The sequence below is a fragment of the Bufo bufo genome, chromosome 1, assembly GCF_905171765.1.
Source record: "Bufo bufo chromosome 1, aBufBuf1.1, whole genome shotgun sequence".
Classification (NCBI taxonomy): Eukaryota; Metazoa; Chordata; class Amphibia; order Anura; family Bufonidae; genus Bufo; species Bufo bufo.
The window spans coordinates 513,071,760-513,097,614 of NC_053389.1; the positions used below are offsets into that span (position 1 = coordinate 513,071,760).

The 25,855-nt window shown below is 46.9% G+C and overlaps 1 long non-coding RNA gene across 1 annotated transcript; it reads left to right on the forward strand.

The window, feature by feature from the left end:
- The first annotated feature begins 2,345 nt into the window (after positions 1-2,345).
- On the forward strand, positions 2,346-19,051 carry LOC120987105. The gene is made up of 3 exons (XR_005775915.1): positions 2,346-2,466; positions 2,579-2,606; positions 19,041-19,051. It is a non-coding gene; the product is annotated as an uncharacterized LOC120987105 (long non-coding RNA).
- The last annotated feature ends 6,804 nt before the right edge of the window (positions 19,052-25,855 follow it).

The window sequence follows — 25,855 nt, forward strand, 5'->3', positions numbered from 1 at the left end:
TTGCGGATCCACGGATCCGCGGATCCGCAAAACACATACGGACGTCTGAATGGAGCCTTACAAGGGGGTGATCAATGACGGGTGGGTGATCACCCCATATAGACTCCCTGATCACCCCACTGTCATTGATCACCCCCCTGTAAGGCTCCATTCAGAGGTCCGTATGTGTTTTGCGAATCCACGGATCCATGGATCGGATCCGCAAAACACATACGGACGTCTGAATGGAGCCTTACAGGGGGGTGATCAATGACAGGGGGGTTATCACCCAATATAGACTCTCTGATTACCCCCCTGTCATTGATCACCCCCCTGTCATTGATCATTGATATTAGACGCTGTTATCAAAACAGCGTCTAATATACCTGTTAGGGGTTAATAAAATCGCATCTACAGCTTGCCAGCGAACGATCGCTGCTGGCAGGCTGTAGATCCACTCGCTTACCTGCAGTTCCTGTGAACGCGCGAGCCTGCCGTCTCGCGAGATGACGCGTATTTGCGCGACTCTGCCTGGGTGAGCCGCCTCCGGAACGCGATCCTGCGTTAGGCGGTCCGGAGGCGGTTAATATTACCCGAACACCGAACCCGAACTTTTACTGAAATGTTCGGGTTCGGGTTCCAAACACCGTAAAGTTCGGGTTCGCTCAACCCTAGTGCCATCCCCTATAGCGCCCGGATGACTACGGTCTGTATCAGGAGCCGGATAGCGATATTAATACACAGCACATGTACAGTACTGTACATACAGTAGACAATAAGATGCAGTGGGGCACAGGACAGTACAGTCGGGTGCAGTGGGGTACAGGACAATACAGTCGGTGCAGTGGGGTACAGTACCGTACCTGCGGCTCCTCACCCCGATGTACTGTAGGTCTGTGTGGTTCCGCTCACCCATTTTTTTTTCATTTTATTTAATGATTGACTGTTCAGGTGCCATCCCCTATAGCGCCCGGCTCCTGTACAGTGTCGGGATGACTACGGGCTGTATCAGGAGCCGGATAGCGATATTAATACGCAGCATATGCTGCTCTGTACATCCAGTTACACTACTAGAAATTCAAATAAAGTACAGTACTTGATTAATCTACTCCTTTAACTCAACACCGCCATCTACTGGCATTGGTGTGTACTGATACACTGGAGGAGATAAAATCGCGTTTAGTTAGTAACGAATTGCAAAATAAGGGAGCAGTAGCGATGACACATCTGTATATCGAACCCCTTAATCAGTATTTTGTAGAAGAAGGAATCTCGTATGCCTCAATCAATATTTGCTGGAAACAGGTATTTTCGACCCCTTAATCTGTTATTTGTGGAAGCAGGTATATCGCAGGCCTCAATCAATATTTGGTAGAGGCAGATATATCGAACCCCTTAATCAGTATTTTGTGGAAGCAGGTATATTGCAGCCCTCAATCAATATTTGGTGGAAGCAGGTATATCAAACCCCTTAATCGTTATTTTGTGGAAGCATGTTTATCGCACCCCTCAATCAATATTTTTGTAGAAACAGGTATATCGAACCCCTTAATCAGTATTTTGTGGAGGCAGCTACGTGTATCGCAGCCCTCAATCAGTATTTTGTGAAAGCAGGTGTATAAAACCCCTTAATCAGTATTTTGCGATAGCAGGTATATCGCAGGCCTCAATCAATATTTGGTGGAAACAGGTATATCAACCCCTTAATCAGTATGTTGTGGAAGCAGGTATATCACAGGCCTCAATCAGTATTTTGTGTAAACAGGTATATCAATCCCCTTTAATCAATATTTGGTGGAAGTAGATATCTCATAGGCCTCAATCTTTATTTTTTGGAAACTGGTATTTCGAACACTTTAATCAGTAATTTGTGGAAGCAGGTATATAGCAGGCATCAATCAATATTTGGTAGAAACAGGTATATTGAACCCCTTAATCAGTATTTTGTGTAAGCAGGTATATTGCAGTCTTTAATCAGTATTTTGTGGAAACAGGTATATCAAACCCCATAATCAGTATTTTGTGGAAGCAGATATATTATAGGCCTTAATCAATATTTGGTGGAAACAGGTATATTGAACCCCTTAATCAATATTTTGTAGTAGCAGCTATATAGCAGCCTTCAATCAGTATTTTGTGGAAGCAGGTATATCAAACCCCTTAATCAGTATTTTGTGGAAGCAGGTATCTAGCAGGCCTCAATCAATATTTGGTGGAAATAGGTATATCGAACCCCATAATCAATCATTTGTGGATGCAGGTATATCGCAGGCCTCAATCAATATTTGGTGGAAACAGGTATATCAATCCCCTTAATCTGTATTTTGTGAACGTAGGTATATCGCAGGCCTCAATTAATATTTGGTGGAAGCAGGTATATCAAACTACTTAATCTTTATTTTGTGGAAGCAGGTGTATCGCAGGCCTCATGCAATATTTGGTGGAACAGGTGTATCGAACCCCTAAATCAGTATTTTGTGAAAGCAGGTATCTCGTACGCCTTAATCAATATTTGGTGGAAACAGGTATATCGAACCCCTTAATCTGTATTTTGTATAAAGTAATATCACAGGCCTCAATCAATATTTGGTGGAAACAGGCATATCAAACCCCTTAATCAGTATTTTGTGGAAGCAGGTATCTCGCAGGCCTCAATCAATATTTGGTGGAAATAGGTATATCGAACCACTTAATTAATAATTTGTGGAAGCAGGTATATCGCAGGCCTCAATCAATATTTGATGGAAAAAGGTAGTGATGAACAAACATCGGCCAGGAAGATTCGCAAACGCGCGTTCGCGATCAAATGTACATGAATCACGCGTTCGCGTCTGTCCCCATTCACTTTAATGGCAGGCGAACCTTAAAAACCTTCAGGTCATATTTGCAGCCAGCAAACACTTACTAGAAGTTCACAAATGGTCCCACAACACTGACAGTGATATAACAGAGGGGGATCATTGGCACAAATGACCACAAAAAAATATGTATTTTAATCAGGGGCCATTTTTATGCGTCCTAAAGGGAAAGTCTTAAAAATGTGCCCTGCTGGAGCCTAAAGAAAAAATATTTCCTATCGGCTTGATGTACAGTTGTGTTCAAAATTATTCAACCCCCACTGAAATTGAGTGTTTTGGCCAGTTTGACATTGATTTTGATCATTTCAGTCATCTTGTTTACAATTAAATCAAAGAGGCACTTGTAAGTCAGACAAATATAACATAACATTTATAATGAAAAAACCACAAATGTCTTTTCTGTCCTCACATCATTATCAGTTTTATTCAACCCCCAAGTGACATTCAATCTTAGTACTTAGTACAACATCCTTTTCCAGTTATAACAGCTTTTAAACGTGAAGCATAGCTTGACACAAGTGTCTTGCAGCGATCTACGGGTATCTTCGCCCATTCTTCATGGGCAAAAGCCTCCAGTTCAGTCACATTCTTAGGCTTGCGCGCTGCAACTGCTTTCTTTAAGTCCCACCAGAGGTTCTCAATCGGATTTAAGTCTGGTGACTGCGATGGCCACTTCAAAATGTTCCAGCCTTTAATCTGCAACCATGCTCTAGTGGACTTGGAGGTATGCTTGGGATCATTGTCCTGTTGAAAGGTCCAACGTCTCCCAAGCCTCAGGTTTGTGACGGACTGCATCACATTTTCATCCAATATGTCCTGGTACTGAAGAGAATTCATGGTACCTTGCACACGCTGAAGCTTCACTGTACCTGTAGAAGAAAAACAGCCCCAAAGCATGATTGACCCGCCGCCATGCTTCACAGTAGGCAAGGTGTTCTTTTCTTCATAGGCCTTGTTCTTCCTCCTCCAAACATAGCGTTGATCCATGGGCCCAAACAGTTCTAATTTTGTTTCATCAGTCCACAGAACACTATCCCAAAACTTTTGTGGTTTGTCCACATGACTTTTGGCATACTGCAGTCGACTCTTCTTATTCTTTGCCTGGGAGTTCTGGCATGGAGGCCTTCATTACGCAGTGTGCGCCTTATTGTCTGAGCTGAAACTTCAGTACCCACATCTGACAAATCTTTTTTCAGTTCCTCAGCAGTCACACGGGGACTTTTCTCCACTTTGCGCTTCAGGTAGCGCACAGCAGTCAAAGTCAGCATCTTCTTTCTGCCACGACCAGGTAGCGTTTCAACAGTGCCCTTTGCCTTGAATTTGCAAATGATGCTTCCTATGGTGTCTCTTGGTATGTTTAACATCTTTGTAATCTTCTTATAGCCATTGCCCTTCCTGTGAAGAGAAATCACCTCTTCTCTTGTCTTCCTGGACCATTCTCTTGACTTCACCATGTTTGTAAACACACCAGTAAATGTCTAGAAGGAGTTGAGTATCACAGTCCTTTTAAATCTGCCTAATTGGTGCTTATTATGCTTGATTGCTGCTCCTTGACATCCACAGGTGTTTTCAATACCTGATCGAAAACACTTGAATGAACCTCTGTTCTTAAGAGTGGTAGTCTTTAAGGGGTTGAATAATTGTGTCAATGAAGAAATATAAAAAAAAAACATTTAATACTGTATTACAAAAACAATTGATGTCATTTTAGTTGCATTTGGTTCTTTAAAAAGTCCTTGTAAGATTTCATTTTGAACACAATTACAAATGTACACTAAATTCCCTAAAACCCTTTACAGCATTGGGGGTTGAATAATTTTGAACACAACTGTATAAAAATGCGCAGCACTCTATGTAATTTTTTTTTCTACCATGGAACTGTATGGTGAACGGACGCCATTGTACAGCATTTTTGGTATGCATTAAATTGATGGCAAAAATTGGATGTTTCAGAATAAGCACCAGCAGAGCAGCGTAGCGGAGAGGGGAGGCTGCCATTTACTGACAGAGCACTACCTGGTCCTGGTGGTCAGGGTTGAGGAATGTGTTTTCCAAGGATCATTTTCTAATGGGAAATACAGGGCACAGTATAATACACTAGAATCTATATAATATAAAGATATTAGCCCTACCCCCGAATAATAATACAATTAGTTGATCATTTATTATGTAGAAATACATCTATGTTAGGCGTATTTCTGACACAGATTGTGGCTCAAAGGTCCTTAGCACTGCAATCTGCATATTTTTCCTGCTCATGCCAGGTCAAAAAAGGATGGCGTGGGCAGGGAAAGGGATACAGTTATGTCCAGGGTATAAGGGGGCACAGTATGGTGTGGGGGGCACAGTCACATGAACCTGTGACATTAGAAGGTCCTTATGATGAATGCGCTTCGTACGCCACCATAATGAGAGGCAGAGGAGTGAGACAAGGGTGTGATTATGTGGCTAGAGATAAAAAATTTAACTGTCGGCCAGTACAGACCCCAAAAATTAGGCAATAGGCATTCACCTGACAGCAAAGAACTTTGGATACTGTGGTTGGAGGTACATTAGGCGGTCACAGGATAAATTTGTTACTGCCGGCAAGTACAGGCCCCAAAAATTAGGCAATAGGCATTCACCTGACAGCAAAGAACTTTGGATTCTGTGGCTGGAGGTACATTAAGCGGTCACAGGATAAGGGCTCATGCACACAACCGTATGCCCTTCGAGACATACAGTCCGTGAGCGGAGTGGCATACATGGTGAGCACAGGAGTGCACAGCATCGGGACTTACTATAGATATGCGAAAATTAGAATTCTTAGCAGGAGAAAAAGAAGGTAATGATGATGAAAAAGATTCTGTATTGCTTGGGGATAGAGATGGCCTTGCAGTTCGCCCGGCGGTCGTTTCGCGGCGAACTTTGCTCATTCGCGATTCGCTGAACATGCGAACATATTGCGATATTCGCACGCCCCATATTTTTTTGCATAGCGCCGAACTTTGACCCATGACACATCCATCAGGTGGGACAGGACAGCCAATTGAGATTTTTCAACACATGGACACACCCCCAATCCTATAACAGAACCCGATCTGACAGCCATCTTACATAATGTGTTTTACCAGTGTAGGGAGAGGTTGCATTTTGGAGCAAGGACAGTTAGGGACACCAAACGCTAGCTAATAGGGGCACAAAAGTCCTTTTAAGGTGTGGTATAGGTGTACTATCGATAGATGTGATATAGAGGAGTGTGATATACTTATATTATACTTTCTAAGATAGAAATTATATTATGGTGAATTTGTATTGTAACAAAAGAATAGCTGATCTTAGGGAGACCAGCTACAAAAAACACTGTGGAGCCTCATTTAAGAGTCTCAACACAGCAATCCAAAGTGGGGCTCCACAGTAATTTTGCATATTACTGTTTCCCAGGGAGCTTTGCACTTTGGATTTCTGTGTTGAGACTCTAAAATGAGGCTCCACAGTGTTTTCTGTAGCTGGTCTCCCTAATATCAGCTATTGTTTTGTTTGAGTAGTCTCCAAGGCATTGCTCTCGGTTAGCCAGAATCCTACTCCACACTGATGAGGGGCCATACCCCGAAACAGCGGTCTGTGGATAGATAATTGGCTTAGGTCTTCCCCGTCACATCCTAAAAGCTTGTAAAAGAGCGGGATCTTTACATAGGGGTCACTTAATATGGTGGATTTGGTGATCTCTGTAATGGGGACACCCCTTTGCTCGGTTTTATTTCCTTTGAGGGATATCTGGATTTGACTGAGTTGAAGACCCATAACTGGGGCTCCACAGTTATTTTGCATATTACTGTTTCTCAGGGAGCTTTGCACTTTGGATTGCTGTGTTGAGACTCTTAAATGAGGCTCCACAGTGATTTCTGTAGATGGTCTCCCTAAGATCAGCTATTGTTTTGTTTGAGTAGTCTCCAAGGCATTGCTCCCGATTAGCCAGAATCCTACTCCACACTGATGAGGGGCAACACCCCGAAACAGCTGTCTGTGGATGGATAACTGGCTTAGGTCTTCCCCAACACATCCTAAAGCTTGTAAAAGAGCGGGATCTTGACATAGGGGCCACTTAATATGGTGGATTTGGTGATCTCTGTAATGGGGACACCCTTTTGGTCGGTTTTCCTTCCTTTGAGGGTTATCTGGCTTTCACTGTGTTGAAGACCCATAACTGGGGCTCCACAGTTATTATGCATATGTATTTGTATTGTGCAGCAGTTGTGTGCGGTTCTGCTGCGATACCGTAGCTACATAGAGGGACAAATGCAATTGGAGTAACTAATTGCAATGGGTGTGATATACATGTTGCCCCCTAAAAAACTGCTTGAGAACTGCGATATACCTTCTTCCACAAAATCCTGATTGAGGGGTGCTTTATACCTGTTTCCGCCAAATACAAATTGAGTGGTGCTATATACCAGTTTCCGCCAAATACTGATTGAGGGGTGCTATATACCTGTTTCTGCCAAATACTGATTGAGGGGTGCAATATACCTTCTTCCACAAAATACTGATTGAGGGGGGCTTTTAGTATATACCTTCTTCCACTAAATACTGATTGAGGGCTGCGATACACCTGCTTTCACAAAATACTAATTGAAGGGTGCCATATAACTGTTTTCACCAAATACTGATTGAGGGGTGCTATATACCTATTTCGCAGGTATCTGTTTCTGCCAAATAGTGATTGAGGGGTACTATATACCTATTTCGCCAAATACCGATTTAGGGGTGCCATATAAAGATGGCTTTGCGGTTCTCCCGGCGATCGTTTCGCGGTGAACTTTGCTCGTTCGCAGTACGCCGAATTTGCGAACATATGGCAACGTCCGCCGGCGCCATATTCTTTTGCATTGTGCCGAACTTTGACCCATGACACATCCATCAGGTGGGACAGGCCGGCCAAATGAGACGTTTCAGCACATTAATTATTTTCAAATGATCGATATGACAAATAATTGTCTCTTGGTTACATGTGCTATTTTTTTGACTTATGTAAAACGTAACATTTATTTCCTTTAGTAAAATATTCCTACCTATTGCTAAAGTTTAAAATTATCAGCTGTGTCTGTGAGTTTGTTTTTCCGTCGTTAAAACTTGCGCTTACACTGTTTGTATTACAGTGTAAACCAGCTAGGAGGCTATCATGTTTCCTGCTTCACAGGCTCCCTTACTAGAAATGATCACTGTCGTTATAGGATATGCTTGCACTGCTTATGTCAGAGTGCACTCTGCCTGGGAGACTATGATACCTTTTCTGCCTCACAGGCCTCCCTATTACATGCATTCACTGTGATAATTTCTTCTCACAATCACACTCTGTCTAAAAAAACACTCTTCACAATCTGCCCCCCGACATGTTTCGCCAAACACTTGGCGTCCTCAGGGGTTTCGTGCAGTCTGCTTGTGAGGGGGGCTGGACCCAGGCTTATAAAACTTCCCTCTGATGGCGTCATCATTTCATTAGCTACTAAGTATCAATTTTGTTACTATGTTCACCTTTATAGCCTATCAGGGATGACTTCATAGTGTGTTGTGGCGTCTAGTCACTCCCATTCTGTTGCTGGTCCAATCGTTACTGTTGTTCTGTTGCGCATGCGCTAGAACTTAGACACAGTTTGCCTTATCCATATTCCACTGCGCATGTCATTGGACTTACATATTAGCCTGCTGTTACTTTGTACCTGTCTTTCCTGGATCAAAGATATTTTTTTGCTACACCCGGGTGAGTGCCGCTATCATTTCTTCTCCATTTTTACATTTGCTATAATTGTCTGTTGCGCCTGCGTTCAATCTTAGTGAATTTTCAAGTGAATTTCTATTGCGCAAGCTACTTGTCACGAGGGTGTCAAGAGCCACGCCTGACTCCGTTATACCCGGGGTCAGGAAGTCGCAGCGGGTGGCTGCGCGCTCTATGTCTAAAGACAGTGCTGTTTATTAATGGTAGCTTTCTGGGTTTGCCTTGCAATCCTTTTTGGCTCACTCAGGGATCCGTAGCTTCTCCCCCTCAGCTGTTTCTTGTCCAGCACTCCCAACCTCCTTATATTCCCATCTCTCACTTCTCTGGTTGCCAGATATAGAGCTTCCTGCCTGGACTTCTATACTGACCCACTGGAGCTGTGTAGCTGTGTTCCCTGGTTGTTGTTCCAGAACGTTACCCTCCGGATCCCTGTTGGGCCTTGGTGGTCTGCTGTTGTCGCCCACCTGGGATTATATGTTTGTCTGTATTGTCTGTCCTCTCCTTGGTGTTTTCCTCTTAGTGTCAGTGGTGCGGACTAGTGATCCCACCGCCCCGTTCATTACATAGGGCTCATCTTAGGGAAAGTCAGGGTTTAGGCAGATGATCGGCGTACGGGTGAGGAACCTGTCTAGGGACGTCAGGGCAGTCAGATGCCAGCCGCAAGGTGAGTCAGGGGTCACCATCTTTCCCTCTCCCTTGGACAGGGCCTTCCCATTTCCCTCCCTTTGCGTGATGCTGGTCATTACATTATGGCCCTTATTTTGTGTAGGTAAAAAAAAAATATATATTTTCTTTCTACCTACTTAGAATCCAGTATGGATCCAATTGCTGCTTTGTCAAAGCAACTTCAAGGCCTGTCTTTGGAGGTGGCAGGATTGAAGGCATCGGTCCTCCAGCAACAGCAGCAATTGCTACAGACCGCAAGCCCAGCAGTTGCTACAGGTAACCAGGTTGTTGCGGAACCCAAGGTTGCTCTTCCTGACAGATTTTCTGGGGGAAGGGACAAATTTGTGACGTTCCGTGAGGCCTGTAAGTTATATTTTAAGCTGCGCCCTTACTCCTCTGGTAATGAAGAACAGCGGGTGGGGGTTGTTATTTCCCTGCTTCAGGGGGACCCGCAATCCTGGGCGTTCTCTTTACCCACTGATTCCCAGGTTCTCCGGTCAGTGGATGAATTTTTTGGGGCTTTGTGTCTCATATATGATGACCCTGACCGAATCGCACTGGCTGAATCAAAGTTACGGAGACTCCTACAGGGAGAGCGGCCAGTAGAGGAGTATTGCTCAGAGTTCCGTAGCTGGGCTACGGATACCCAGTGGAACGACCCCGCTCTCAGGAGTCAGTTCTGCTCTGGGTTATCCGAAAGGATTAAGGATGCGCTTGCGCTGTATGAGACCCCCTTTTCCCTTGATGCTGTTATGTCCCTTTCTATCAGAATAGATAGACGTCTGAGGGACAGATTGAAAAATCCTGAGCAATTGGTAACCCCTCCCAAGCAGCAGTTAGTCTGTACGGACTTATACGAGCCTATGCAGCTAGGAGGAACTACTCGTCAGGTCAGTCCTCCTGAGGCTCGCCGTAGGCGTGGAGTTTGTTTTTTCTGTGGGGAGAGGGGTCATTTTATTAATGTCTGTCCTTCCTTTCTCAAAAACAAAAGACCGTCGGAAAACTACTAACCCCAGGCTGTGTGGAGGATGTCAGCCGGGGGGTATACGTTTCCTCCATACGAACATCGCAATTTGTGTTGCCAGCGGTTGTTGTTTTTGGTGTTAAGACGGAGACTATTTCTTTCTTTCTAGACAGTGGAGCAGGAGTAAATTTGATAGATGCCCATTTTGCCCACACTATGGGTTTGTCTCTCTGTACGCTACAGAGACCTATTCCCATATTCGCTATTGATTCTGCTCCTCTGTCTCAGAGAAACCTCACTCACATTGTCCATAACTTACACCTTCGGGTAGGGGACCACCATAACGAGTGGCTTTCATGTTATGTTCTGGAGGGGCTTCCCACTCCTGTGGTGTTGGGTCTTCCCTGGTTGGTAGCGCACAATCCAGTGGTGGATTGGCAGGCCAGGGAGATATTGGAGTGGAGTGAGCATTGCAGAGAAAATTGCTTAAATAGCAATTGCTTAGTAGCCTCCATAGCTACTCTACCTACATTTGTTTCGGACTTTGAGGACGTTTTTTCTGAAAAGGGTTGTCAGAAGTTACCACCTCACCGTCCTTATGATTGCCTGGTTAACCTGATTCCCGGTGCAAAATTACCCAAGACCGGGTTATATAATCTTTCGGGTCCAGAGAGACAAGCCATGAAAGATTATATCTCCGAGAGCTTGGCTAAGGGACACATCAGACCCTCTTCTTTACCCGTGGCTGCAGGGTTTTTCTTCGTTAAAAAGAAAGATGGGGGCCTGTGTCCTTGCCTAGATTTTCGCGAATTAAACTGGATAACCATCCGAGACCCATACCCTCTTCCTCTCATTCCTGACCTGTTTAATCAGATTGCGGGTGCTAGGTGGTTCTCCAAACTTGATCTTAGGGGGGCCTACAATCTGATTCATATCAAGGAAGGGGATGAGTGGAAGACAGCTTTTAACACCCCTGAGGGGCATTATGAAAATCTAGTCATGCCTTTCGGTCTGACCAATGCTCCTGCTGTCTTCCAACATTTCGTTAATGACATTTTTAGTCATCTTATCGACAGGTTTGTGGTGATATACCTAGATGATATTTTAATTTATTCGTCTGATCTGAAAACACATGAGGTGCATGTCAGACAGGTACTGCAGGTCCTACGGACGAATAAATTATATGCTAAAATTGAAAAGTGTGTCTTCGCCGTTCAGGAAATACAGTTCCTAGGTTATTTATTATCTGCTTCAGGTTTCCGTATGGATCCTAGGAAGGTCCAGGAAATTTTAGATTGGGATCTTCCTGAGAACCTCAAAGCACTGCAACGGTTCTTGGGCTTCGCACATTTCTATAGAAAATTCATTAAAAATGATTCGGTGATTGTAAAACCCCTTACTGACATGACTAGGAAGGGGACTGATTTTTCTAAATGGTCTGACGCCGCTAAAATTGCTTTTTCCTCTCTAAAAGAGAGGTTTACCTCGGCACCTGTACTAATCCAACCTGATGTCTCCCAGCCTTTTATTGTTGAAGTTGATGCGTCAGAGGTGGGAGTGGGGGCTGTGCTGTCTCAGGGTCCATCTCCTGGCAAATGGCGTCCTTGTGCGTTCTTTTCTAAAAAACTATCTGCAGCAGAGAAGAACTATGATATTGTTAATAGGGAACTATTAGCTATTAAAATAGCATTTGAAGAATGGCGTCACTTTTTAGAGGGGGCAATCCACCCTGTCACTGTGATTACGGACCACAAAAACCTTCTGTACCTCGAATCAGCTAAGCGTCTCACCCCTAGACAAGCTAGGTGGTCGCTATTTTTTACCAGGTTTAACTTTGTTATTACCTATCGTCCTGGGGCAAAAAATACCAAGGCAGATGCATTATCTCGTTGTTTCCCTGGAGGGGGTAATGTGAGTGATCCGGTACCCATTCTACAAAGAGGAGTGGTTGTCTCTGCGGTACAATCTGTTCTGGAGGGGAAGGTGTTAGAGGCCCAGGGGGACGCCCCGGTCTCTTGCCCCTCAGAGAAATTGTTTGTACCGTTAAACCTGCGTCTCGAATTATTAAAGGAACATCATAATTCGGCACTTGCTGGGCACCCGGGTAGTAAAGCAACCTTGGAGCTATTGTCTCGTCGTTTTTGGTGGCCAAGGTTGCGTCAGGATGTAATGGATTTTGTGTCTTCCTGTTCTACTTGTGCGCGTGCGAAAGTCTCTCATACACGTCCTGCAGGGTCTTTATTGCCACTTGTCATTCCCAATAGGCCATGGACACATCTATCAATGGATTTTATCACTGACTTACCTTTGTCTGCGGGTAAAACAGTTATCTTGGTAGTAGTGGACAGGTTTAGCAAAATGGTACACTTCATTGCATTACCCGCACTACCTAATGCTAAGACTCTTGCTCAGGTATTCATCAGTGAAATCGTGAAGCTTCACGGGGTCCCTTCCGATGTTGTTTCGGATCGGGGAACCCAGTTTATTTCTAAATTTTGGAAAGCTTTTTGTTCCCGTTTGGGGGTACACTTGTCCTTTTCCTCAGCTTTCCATCCTCAGTCGAATGGACAGACTGAGCGTACCAACCAAAACCTTGAGACATATCTAAGATGTTTTGTGTCTGAAAACCAAGAGGTGTGGTCATCATATTTACCGTTAGCCGAGTTTGCCATAAATAATCGCCGTCAGGAATCTACTGGCAAGTCACCATTTCTTGGTGCATATGGTTTTCATCCCCAATTCTGTACTTTCAAAGAGGGGGGGTCTTCTGGGGTTCCCAAAGAGGAACGGTTTTCGTCATCTCTTTCTTCCGTATGGCAGAAAGTGCAATCTAATTTGAAAAATATGGGAGGTAAATATAAATGCAGGGCTGATAAGAGACGGTCGCCAGGTCCGGACCTAGGAGTGAATGACTATGTGTGGTTGTCTACTAGGAATATTAAATTAAAGGTTCCCTCTTGGAAACTGGGTCCTAGGTTCATTGGCCCTTACAAAATAGTAGCCATCATTAACCCCGTTGCTTTCGCCTGGAGCTACCTCAGACTTTTAAAATCCATAACGTCTTCCATAAGTCGTTACTCAAGAAGTATGTTCCACCTCTAGAACCGTCACCGCTGCCACCTCCTCCTGTTGTTGTGGATGGTAATCTAGAGTTTCAAATATCCAAAATTGTTGATTCTTGTCGGGTCCGCCGCTCTCTTCAATATCTGGTGCATTGGAGGGGTTACGGTCCCGAGGAAAGAATGTGGGTTCCAGCATCTGAGGTAAACGCCGACAGGTTAGTTCGGGCTTTTCATGCCTCTCATCCTGAAAGACCTAGTCCTGAGTGTCCGGAGGCCCCTCGTAGAAAGGGGGGTACTGTCATGAGGGTGTCAAGAGCCACGCCTGACTCCGTTATACCCGGGGTCAGGAAGTCGCAGCGGGTGGCTGCGCGCTCTATATCTAAAGACAGTGCTGTTTATTAATGGTAGCTTTCTGGGTTTGCCTTGCAATCCTTTTTGGCTCACTCAGGGATCCGTAGCTTCTCCTCCTCAGCTGTTTCTTGTCCAGCACTCCCAACCTCCTTATATTCCCATCTCTCACTTCTCTGGTTGCCAGATATAGAGCTTCCTGCCTGGACTTCTATACTGACCCACTGGAGCTGTGTAGCTGTGTTCCCTGGTTGTTGTTCCAGAACGTTACCCTCCGGATCCCTGTTGGGCCTTGGTGGTCTGCTGTTGTCGCCCACCTGGGATTATATGTTTGTCTGTATTGTCTGTCCTCTCCTTGGTGTTTTCCTCTTAGTGTCAGTGGTGCGGACTAGTGACCCCACCGCCCCGTTCACTACATAGGGCTCATCTTAGGGAAAGCCAGGGTTTAGGCACGTGATCGGCGTACGGGTGAGGAACCCGTCTAGGGACATCAGGGCAGTCAGGTGCCAGCCGCAAGGTGAGTCAGGGGTCACCATCTTTCCCTCTCCCTTGGACAGGGCCTTTCCATTTCCCTCCCTTTGCGTGACGCCGGTCATTACACTACTTTTATTAAACTCCCCTCTCCAGACATGTGCAAACAAAACATAATGGCAATATTCAGACCCTAAAAGTGTGGGGGAATTAAAAAAATGAAGTTGGACCCCAGAATGGGCAATTTGGATAGAAGACTACAACAGGAAGAAGCAAGATGGATTTACCGTCTTAGAAGTTTGGCCCCACATGGACTGAATGAGGGGTTCACATATGCACCATTCCTCTAACAGATTAAAGGGAATCTGTCACCTATTTTGAGCATATAAAACTGTTAACATAGTAATGTTCAATAAAATACCTTCATTCCAGGACGTGTCTTCTTTCTTTTATTCATGTTTTCATTTAGATAAAAAAGCGATTTTTCTGATATGCTAATTAAGCTTCAAGGTGCGTTATTACTCTCCTTTAGTGCCCAGTCACACCCCCCTGCAGTGCCCAGCCCGCCTTTCTTCCAAGCCCAGCACAGCTCCTCAGAAATAAATATACTCCCACATCCTTGCCGAACGGCGCTGCCCCCTCCGCTACGTCATGTAATTTACTTACCCCATGATCCCTGTGTCCTCCTTTCTTGCCCTCTGAAATCTCACGCAGCCGCAGTATCGCTGACTGCCTGAGCCTGTATAATACTCCGGCTCCTGAGGAAACAGCGCTCTGATTACGTCACTGGGCTCGGTGCATGCCCAGTGACACTATTGAGGCTGTTGCCCTCAGGAGCCGGAGTATCGTACAGGCGCAGGCAGTCAGCGATACTGCAGCTGCGCGAGATTTCGGAGGGCAAGAAAGGAGGATGCAAGGATCGTGGGGTGAATAAATGACATGACGTAGCGGAGGGGGCGGCGCCATTCGGCAAGGATGTGGGAGTAAATTTATTTCTGAGGAGGCATGCTGGGTGTAACGGATCTCCTAGCACCCCGACCAGGTACCTCCATTGATAAATGCTCCCAGTGCCTCCCGAGGACTCCAAGCACGACACCGATACCACCACAGGAACCAGGAAAAGGAACAGCTCTTACAAGAGCTAGGAGTAATAGCCAGGGGAGTATACACGTATAGCAATCCCCACACACATGAGACGAGGCTCTATGTTGAGTGTAAAACAGGAACACTTTATTGAGGGCTACCTGCCCGTATTTATGCAGGTCCCCATCTGGTGTACACGCCCCTAGGGGACCAGAAGGAAAACTGTGACACAGGACAGATACGTAGCACTCAGGATACACAGACACAACACATCCCCACAATGCATCATGGTTTCCTCCTCTCTGCCCTGGAGACACCCGAGGAGCAATTCAATTATCTCTCAGGACAAAGGGAAATCACCAATACACATTAGGTGAATAGCACTCAGAATACACAAATACAATAAAATGAGCTATCTGGGTACCATCACATAACATACAATACAATTACACAGACAGATGGTTCTGTCACACACCTCAAAACCCCACATGTCCCCATATGGCTTGGATCTGAGCACTCAGATGCCACAAACACAGTCAAATCACCATGGGGTTTAAGTTTTGCATGGGCTGATGAGAGGGCCCATAATCCTGGGGGAAGAGGCTGGCAACCAGGCCACTCCAAAACCCAGTGGCGAGGTTATTTTCGCCACACAGGGCTTGGAAGAAAGGTGGGCTGGGCACTGCAGGGGGGCGTTACTGGGCACTAGAGGAGAGTATTAACGCCCCTCTGGGCACCTTGAAGCTTAATTAGCATATCAGAAAAATCGCTTTTTGATCTAAATGAAAACTTGAATAAAAGAAAGAAGACGCATGCTGGAATGAAGGTACTTTATTGACCATTGCTATGTTAACAGTTTTATATGCTCAAAATAGGTGACAGATTCCCTTTAATGAGATCCCTAGAAGGATATGAAATATAAACATATTAATACATAAAAGAACGAAGCATTCCATCTATGTAATAATATAACAGTAAAACCAGAAAAACTAGAACAAGAAAAAGAAATAATAATAAAAAATAGCCAAGGGGATAAGATAGTTCACATCTCAAGATGTATCTAGCTCTGTAAACCAGTCCACCGACATGCGCGATATCGGTGGATAAGAAAACCCATCCAGAAGTCCCAAGCTAGCATCTTGAGATCAAAACTTACCTGATCTCAAACTGTAAGTCTTCCAGCATGCGCAATAGGTACAACCAGTAAGTTGACAAAGTCCCGACGCATGTGCAAGGATAGACCGGTTCCTAGGAGGAGAAAAGATTAAAACACAGGCGCAATAGATAGACAGAATTAGATATACAAGTCCATTGGCATGCGCAGTATAAGATAGAGAAAGAAAATCTCGTATAAGTTTGAGTGCATGCGCAATAGAAACCCATGTGAAAATACACTAAGACCTAACGCAGGCGCAAAAGATAACTGGAGCAAGTGCAATATACAAGTCCAAAGACATGCGCAGTGTAAGGGCTCTTTTCACACTTGCGTTGTTCTGTTCCGGCATAGAGTTCCGTCGTCAGGGCTCTATGCCGGAAGAATCCTGATCAGGATTTTCCCCATGCATTCCGAATGGAGAGAAATCCGTTCAGGATGCATCAGGATGTCTTCAGTTCCGGACCGGAACGTTTTTTGGCCGGAGAAAATACCGCAGCATGCTGCGCTTTTTGCTCCGGTCAAAAATCCTGAACACTTGCCGCAAGGCCGGATCCGGAATTAATGCCCATTGAAAGGCATTAATCCGGATCCGGCCTTAAGCTAAACGTCGTTTCGGCGCATTACCGGATCCGACGTTTAGCTTTTTCTGAATGGTTACCATGGCTGCCAGGACGCTAAAGTCCGGTTTGCCATGGTAAAGTGTAGTGGGGAGCGGGGGAGCAGTATACTTACCGTCTCTGCGGCTCCCGGGGCGCTTCAGAGTGACGCCAGGGCGCCCCACGCGCATGGATGACGTGATCGCATGGATCACGTCATCCATGCGCATGGGGCGCTCTGACGTCCTGGCTGCCATAGTAACACTGAACGCATTTTGAAGACGGATCAGTCTTCAAATGCTTTCAGTTCACTTGCGGTGTTACGGATCCGGCGGGCACTTCCGGCAAATGGAGTACACAACGGATCCGGACAACGCAAGTGTAAAAGAGGCCTTAGCGGACAAGGAAAACTGAGTCTAAGTTCCAACACATGCGCAATAGGAATCTACCTGGAAAGCCACTAAGATCAAACGCAGGCGCAATGGATAGATATGGTAAGTAAAACATACAAGTCCAATGACATGCGCAGCATAAGATAGAGAAAAGAAACTACCGTCTAAGTTTAAGCACACGCGCAATAGAAATCCATGTGAAATCTACTAAGACCCAATGCAAGCGCAAAAGAAACTAGAGCAAGCAAAATATACAAGTCGAATAACATGCGTAGTGGAAACGGACAAGGAAAACTGAGTCTAAGTTCTAGCACATGCGCAATAGTAATCTATTTGAAGATCCATCAAGATTGAATGCAGGCGCAATGGATAGATATGGCAAGAAAAACATACAAGTCTTATGACATGCGCAGTTTAAGATAGACAAAGGAGATCACCTCTAAGTTTTAGCGCATGCGCTATGGAAATCCACCTAGAAATTCACTAAGACCAAAAGCAAGCGCAATGGATAGACATAGCAATCCAATATATAAGTCCAACGACATGCGCAGGACAAAATGGACAAATGAAAATGTGTTTAAGTTCTAGCGCATGCGCAATAGAAATTCACTTGGAAATTGCATGCATGCTGAGCCCACTATATACTTCTCCTGGAGCCAAATGGCTACTGGTAGGCGCTGTAAAAGTAGACTCAGTTTTATACTGATTTTAAAACCAGCCTCCAGGGCAGACTAACTGGTTAGGTGTGCATAACTGCATGGAGAGCGCCACGCCTCCAATATATACTACAAAGAAAAAATGTGGGGGATTCAGTCAGCACAACCATGTATGCAGGTGCACATCGCTATGGCGAAATACACATACAAACGCAAAAACACAAATGCAATAGCACTCTGCAACCAGCACTCTGCCCTGCCTCTATGCTGGATGTTGAATGAGGCATTGGTGTACATTTTGGCCGAAGCGTAATAAGCCACTCACCACGTCAAGGTCGCCTCTATGAGTGGTCCCTAACACTAGTTCCTACCTGTTTATGGGCCATGATAGCCACACAAAGTCCAGGGAGCGCAGGTACAGCATGCACGCCAGGCATGGAGAAGTATATAGTCGGCTCAGCATGCATGTTGGTACTTGCATCCCTGGATCCGATGAAAGCTGTCACGGCACCGAACGGGGGTAAAAGCAGAGTGTGCCTGGCGTGCATGCTGTACCTGCGCTCCCTGGACTTTGTGTGGCTATCATGGCCCATAAACAGGTAGGAACTAGTGTTAGGGACCACTCATTGAGGCGACGTGGTGAGTGGCTTATTACGCTTTGGCCAAAATGTACACCAATGCCTCATTCAACATCCAGCATAGAGGCAGGGCAGAGTGCTGGTTGCAGAGTGCTATTGCATTTGTGTTTTTGCGTTTGATAATTTAATCGTTTCAGCACATGGATACACCCTCTACCCTATAAATAAACCTGATCTGGCAGCCATTTTACATTCTGTTTTTTTGCCAGTGTAAGGAGAGGTTGCTGTGTGGATCAGTGGAAGACTGTCAGGGACACCAAACGCTAGCTGATAGGGCCACAAAAGTCCTTTTAAGGACTGGTATAAGTGTGCTATCGATAGGTGTGACATTCTGAGGGGTGTGATATACTTATAGAAAGAATATTATAGGGACGACCGTCTTAAGAAGGCACCTGGCCTTCCATCACCGAGACCAGTGGGAGCAACACCGTCAGAACCCACAAAGCCACACTCCTGGACCTCCACGACCTGCCTCTTCTCCATCTCCTCTATCCTCCCATTTGTCCTCCACTCCACCTTCCACCGTGCCGTCGTCGCATTCATCTTGAAAAAGGCAGGCTTCCGTGGCCCAAATGTTCGAATGTAAAAAGTTGATAACCCTCTTGCCCAACGGCTCACCGCCAGCTTGTCGGAACTGCTAGCCCACCAAATACTGCCATATAGAGTTGAGCGAACACCTGGATGTTCGGGTTCGAGAAGTTCGGCCGAACTTACCGGAAATGTTCGGGTTCGGGATCCGAACCCGAACCGAACTTCGTCCCGAACCCGAACCCCATTAAAGTCAATGGGGACCCGAACTTTTGGGCACTAAAAAGGCTGTAAAACAGCCCAGGAAAGAGCTAGAGGGCTGCAAAAGGCAGCAACATGTAGGTAAATCCCCTGCAAACAAATGTGGAAAGGGAAATGAATTAAAATAAAAATTAAAAAAATAAAAATGACCCAATATCAATTGGACAGAGGTCCCATAGCAGAGAATCTAACTTCACGTCAGCAGAGAATCTGTCTCTTCATGCCACAGCAAAGAATCTGGCTTCATGTCAGCAGAGAATCAGTCTCTTCATGCCATAGCAGAGAATCTGGCTTCATGTCACCCACCACTGGAACAGGCCACTGTCACATATTTAGGCCCCGGCACCCAGACAGAGGAGAGAGGTCCCGTAACAGAGAATCTGGCCTGATGTCAGTACAGAATCTGCCTTCATGTCATAGCAGAGAATCAAGCTTCACGTCACCCACCACTGGAACAGGCCACTGTCACACATTTAGGCCCAGGCACCCAGGCAGAGGAAAGAGGTCCCATAACAGAGAATCTGGCCTGATGTCAGCACAGAATCTGTCTTCATGTCATAGCAGAGAATCAGGCTTCACGTCACCCACCACTGGAACAGGCCACTGCCACACATTTAGGCCCAGGCACCCAGGCAGAGGAAAGAGGTCCCGTAACAGAGAATCTGGCCTGACGTCAGCACAGAATCTGTCTTCATGTCATAGCAGAGAATCAGGTTTCACGTCACCCACCACTGGAACAGGCCACTGTCACACATTTAGGCCCAGGCACCCAGGCAGAGGAGAGAGGTCCCGTAACAGAGAATCTGGCCTGATGTCAGCACAGAATCTGTCTTCATGTCATAGCAGAGAATCAGGCTTCACGTCACCCACCACTGGAACAGGCCACTGTCACATATTTAGGCCCAGGTACCCAGGCAGAGGAGAGAGGTCGCATAACAGAGAATCTGGCCTGATGTCAGCACAGAATCTGTCTTCATGTCATAGCAGAGAATCAGGCTTTACGTCACCCACCACTGGAACAGGCCACTGTCACACATTTAGGCCCAGGCACCCAGGCAGAGGAGAGAGGTCCCGTAACAGAGAATCTGGCCTGATGTCAGCACAGAATCTGTCTTCATGTCATAGCAGAGAATCAGGCTTCACGTCACCCACCACTGGAACAGGCCACTGTCACACATTTAGGCCCAGGCACCCAGTCAGAGGAGAGAGGTCCCGTAACAGAGAATCTGGCCTTATGTCAACACAGAATCTGTCTTCATGTCATAGCAGAGAATCAGGCTTCACGTCACCCACCACTGGAACAGGCCACTGTCACACATTTAGGCCCAGGCATCCAGGCAGAGGAGAGAGGTCGCGTAACAGAGAATCTGGCCTTATGTCAGCGCAGAATCAGTCTTCATGTCATAGCAGAGAATCAGGCTTCACGTCACCCACCACTGGAACAGGCCACTGTCACACATTTAGGCCCAGGCACCCAGGCAGAGGAGAGAGGTCCTGTAACAGAGAATCTGGCCTTATGTCAGCACAGAATCTGTCTTCATGTCATAGCAGAGAATCAGGCTTCACGTCACCCACCACTGGAACAGGCCACTGTCACATATTTAGGCCCAGGCACCCAGGCAGAGGAGAGAGGTCCCGTAACAGAGAATCTGGCTTCATGTCAGCACAGAATCTGTATTCATGTCATAGCAGAGAATCAGGCTTCACGTCACCCACCACTGGAACAGGCCACTGTCACACATTTAGGCCCAGGCACCCAGGCAGAGGAGAGAGGTCCCGTAACAGAGAATCTGGCCTTATGTCAGCGCAGAATCAGTCTTCATGTCATAGCAGAGAATCAGGCTTCACGTCACCCACCACTGGAACAGGCCACTGTCACACATTTAGGCCCCGGCACCCAGACAGAGGAGAGAGGTCCCGTAACAGAGAATCTGGCCTGATGTCAGCACAGAATCTGTCTTCATGTCATAGCAGAGAATCAGGTTTCACGTCACCCACCACTGGAACAGGCCACTGTCACACATTTAGGCCCAGGCACCCAGGCAGAGGAGAGAGGTCCCGTAACAGAGAATCTGGCCTGATGTCAGCACAGAATCTGTCTTCATGTCATAGCAGAGAATCAGGCTTCACGTCACCCACCACTGGAACAGGCCACTGTCACACATTTAGGCCCAGGCACCCAGTCAGAGGAGAGAGGTCCCGTAACAGAGAATCTGGCCTTATGTCAACACAGAATCTGTCTTCATGTCATAGCAGAGAATCAGGCTTCACGTCACCCACCACTGGAACAGGCCACTGTCACATATTTAGGCCCAGGCACCCAGGCAGAGGAGAGAGGTCGCGTAACAGAGAATCTGGCTTCATGTCAGCATAGAATAAGTCTTCATGTCATAGCAGAGAATCAGGCTTCACGTCACCCACCACTGGAACAGGCCACTGTCACACATTTAGGCCCCGGCACCCAGACAGAGGAGAGGTTCATTCAACTTTGGGTTGCCCCACAATATAATGGTAAAATGAAATTAAAAAAAGTATTGAATGAGGAAGTGCCCTGGAGTAGAATAATATATTGTTAAGGGAGACCCAGAAGTTGAATGGGGCCGAACCATCAGTCAGTACGTGGAGGGGTGTGCACAGGTACTGTTCCACCATGTTAGTGAAATGTTGCCTCCTGCTAACACGTTCCGTATCAGGTGGTGGTGCACTTAGCTGTGGCGTGGTGACAAAACTTTTCCACATCTCTGCCATGCTAACCCTGCCCTCAGAGGAGCTGGCCGTGACACAGCTGCGTTGGCGACCTCTTGCTCCTCCTCTGCCTTCGCCTTGGGCTTCCACTTGTTCCCCTGTGACATTTGGGAATGCTCTCAGTAGAGCGTCTACCAACGTGCGTTTGTACTCGCGCATCTTCCTATCACGCTCCAGTGTAGGAAGTAAGGTTGGCACATTGTCTTTGTACCGGGGATCCAGCAAGGTGGCAACCCAGTAGTCCGCACACGTTAAAATGTGGGCAACTCTGCTGTGGTTGCGCAGGCACTGCAGCATGTAGTCGCTCATGTGTGCCAGGCTGCCCAGAGGTAAGGACAAGCTGTCCTCTGTGGGAGGCGTATCGTCATCGTCCTGTGTTTCCCCCCAGCCATGCACCAGTGATGGGCCCGAGCTGCTTTGGGTGCCACCCCGCTGTGAACATGCTTCATCCTCATCCTCCTCCACCTCCTCCTCATCCTCGTCCTCCTCGTCCTCCAGTAGTGGGCCCTGTCTGGCCACATTTGTACCTGGCCTCTGGTGTTGCAAAAAACCTCCCTCTGAGTCACTTTGAAGAGACTGGCCTGAAAGTGCTAAAAATGACCCCTCTTCCTCCTCTTCCTCCTGGGCCACCTCCTCTTCCATCATCGCCCTAAGTGTTTTCTCAAGGAGACATAGAAGTGGTATTGTAACGCTGATAACGGCGTCATCGCCACTGGCCATGTTGGTGGAGTACTCGAAACAGCGCAACAGGGCACACAGGTCTCGCATGGAGGCCCAGTCATTGGTGGTGAAGTGTGTCTGATCCGCAGTGCGACTGACCCGTGCGTGCTGCAGCTGAAACTCCACTATGGCCTGCTGCTGCTCGCACAGTCTGTCCAGCATATGCAAGGTGGAGTTCCACCTGGTGGGTACGTCGCATATGAGGCGGTGAGCGGGAAGGCCGAAGTTCCGCTGTAGCGCAGACAGGCGAGCAGCGGCAGGGTGTGAACGCCGGAAGAGCGAACAGACGGCCCGCACTTTATGCAGCAGCTCTGACATGTCGGGGTAGTTGCGAATGAACTTCTGCACCACCAAATTCAGCACATGCGCCAGGCAAGGGATGTGCGTCAAACCGGCTAGTCCCAGAGCTGCAACGAGATTTCGCCCATTATCGCACACGACCAGGCCGGGCTTGAGGCTCACCGGCAGCAACCACTCATCGGTCTGTTGTTCTATACCCCGCCATAACTCCTGTGCGGTATGGGGCCTGTCCCCCAAACATATGAGTTTCAGAATGGCCTGCTGACGTTTACCCCGGGCTGTGCTGAAGTTGGTGGTGAAGGTGTGTGGCTGACTGGATGAGCAGGTGGAAGAAGAGGAGGAGGAAGCTGAGTAGGAGGAGGAGGAGACAGGAGGCAAAGAATGTTGCACTGCGATCCTTGGCGGCGGAAGGACGTGCGCCATACAGCTCTCCGCCTGGGGCCCAGCCGCCACTACATTTACCCAGTGTGCAGTTAGGGAGATATAGCGTCCCTGGCCGTGCTTACTGGTCCACGTATCTGTGGTTAGGTGGACCTTGCCACAGATGGCGTTGCGCAGTGCACACTTGATTTTATCGGACACTTGGTTGTGCAGGGAAGGCACGGCTCTCTTGGAGAAGTAGTGGCGGCTGGGAACAACATACTGTGGGACAGCAAGTGACATGAGCTGTTTGAAGCTGTGTGTGTCCACCAGCCTAAATGACAGCATTTCATAGGCCAGTAGTTTAGAAATGCTGGCATTCAGGGCCAGGGATCGAGGGTGGCTAGGTAAGAATTTACGCTTTCTCTCAAATGTTTGTGAGATGGAGAGCTGAACGCTGCCGTGTGACATGGTTGAGATGCTTGGTGACGCAGGTGGTGGTGTTGGTGGTACATCCCATGTTTGCTGGGCGGCAGGTGCCAACGTTCCTCCAGAGGCAGAGGAAGAGGCCGAGGCGGCGGCAGCAGCAGCAGAAGAGGCCGAGGCAGCAGCAGAAGAGGCCGAGGCGGCAGCAGCAGAAGAGGCAGCAGGGGGAGCCTGAGTGACTTCCTTGTTTTTAAGGTGTTTACTCCACTGCAGTTCATGCTTTGCATGCAGGTGCCTGGTCATGCAGGTTGTGCTAAGGTTCAGAACGTTAATGCCTCGCTTCAGGCTCTGATGGCACAGCGTGCAAACCACTCGGGTCTTGTCGTCAGCACATTGTTTGAAGAAGTGCCATGCCAGGGAACTCCTTGAAGCTGCCTTTGGGGTGCTCGGTCCCAGATGGCGGCGGTCAGTAGCAGGCGAAGTCTCTTGGCGGCGGGTGTTCTGATTTTGCCCACTGCTCCCTCTTTTGCTACGCTGTTGGCTCGGTCTCACCACTGCCTCTTCCTCCGAACTGTGAAAGTCAGTGGCACGACCTTCATTCCATGTGGGGTCTAGGACCTCATCGTCCCCTGCATCGTCTTCCACCCAGTCTTGACCCCTGACCTCCTGTTCAGTCTGCACACTGCAGAAAGATGCAGCAGTTGGCACCTGTGTTTCGTCATCATCAGAGACGTGCTGAGGTGGTATTCCCATGTCCTCATCATCAGGAAAAATAAGTGGTTGTGCGTTAGTGCATTCTATCTCTTCCACCCCTGGGGAAGGGCTAGGTGGATGCCCTTGGGAAACCCTGGCAGCAGAGTCTTCAAACAGCATAAGAGACTGCTGCATAACTTGAGGCTCAGACAGTTTCCCTGATATGCATGGGGGTGATGTGACAGACCGATGGGCTTGGTTTTCATGCGCCATCTGTGCGCTTTCTGCAGAAGACTGGGTGGGAGATAATGTGAACGTGCTGGATCCACTGTCGGCCACCCAATTGACTAATGCCTGCACCTGCTCAGGCCTTACCATCCTTAGAACGGCATTGGGCCCCACCAAATATCGCTGTAAATTCTGCTGGCTACTGGGACCTGAGGTAGTTGGTTCACTAGGACGTGTGGCTGTGGCAGAACGGCCACGTCCTCTCCCAGCACCAGAGGGTACACTAACACCACCACGACCATGTCCACGTCCGCGTCCCTTATTAGATGTTTTCCTCATTGTTCCCGTTCACAACAATTTTGAGAATGGCAAATTTGGGAATGCTTTTTCAACCCAGAACAAAAAGTCTGCTTTTACGGTCACTACAAATAACTTGACCAGCTAAAACTGTGCAGATTTGGTTGAATAGAGATGTGAGACCTGTTTTTTTTTTGCGCTGTGTGACAGTTATAGGTTTAATCACAGAATGACACTTCTATCAGCACGCTAGCGTGTGTCTTAGGTTTTTCTGAATGACACTATCAATACCTTCAATGTAAGATTTTCTTTTTGGGATAGATTTCAAGTAGGCCTCAAATACCACAAACTAGTTATTTTCAGAATGGCAAATTTGGGAATGCTTTTTCAACCCAGAACAAAAAGTCTGCTTTTACGGTCACTACAAATAACTTGACCAGCTAAAACTGTGCAGATTTGGTTGAATAGAGATGTGAGACCTGTTTTTTTTTTTTATCTGTGTGACAGTTATAGGTTTAATCACAGAATGACACTTCTATCAGCACGCTAGCGTGTGTCTTAGGTTTTTCTGAATCACACTATCAATACATTCAATGTAAGATTTTCTTTTTGGGATAGATTTCAAGTAGGCCTCAAATACCACAAACTAGGTATTTTCAGAATGGCAAATTTG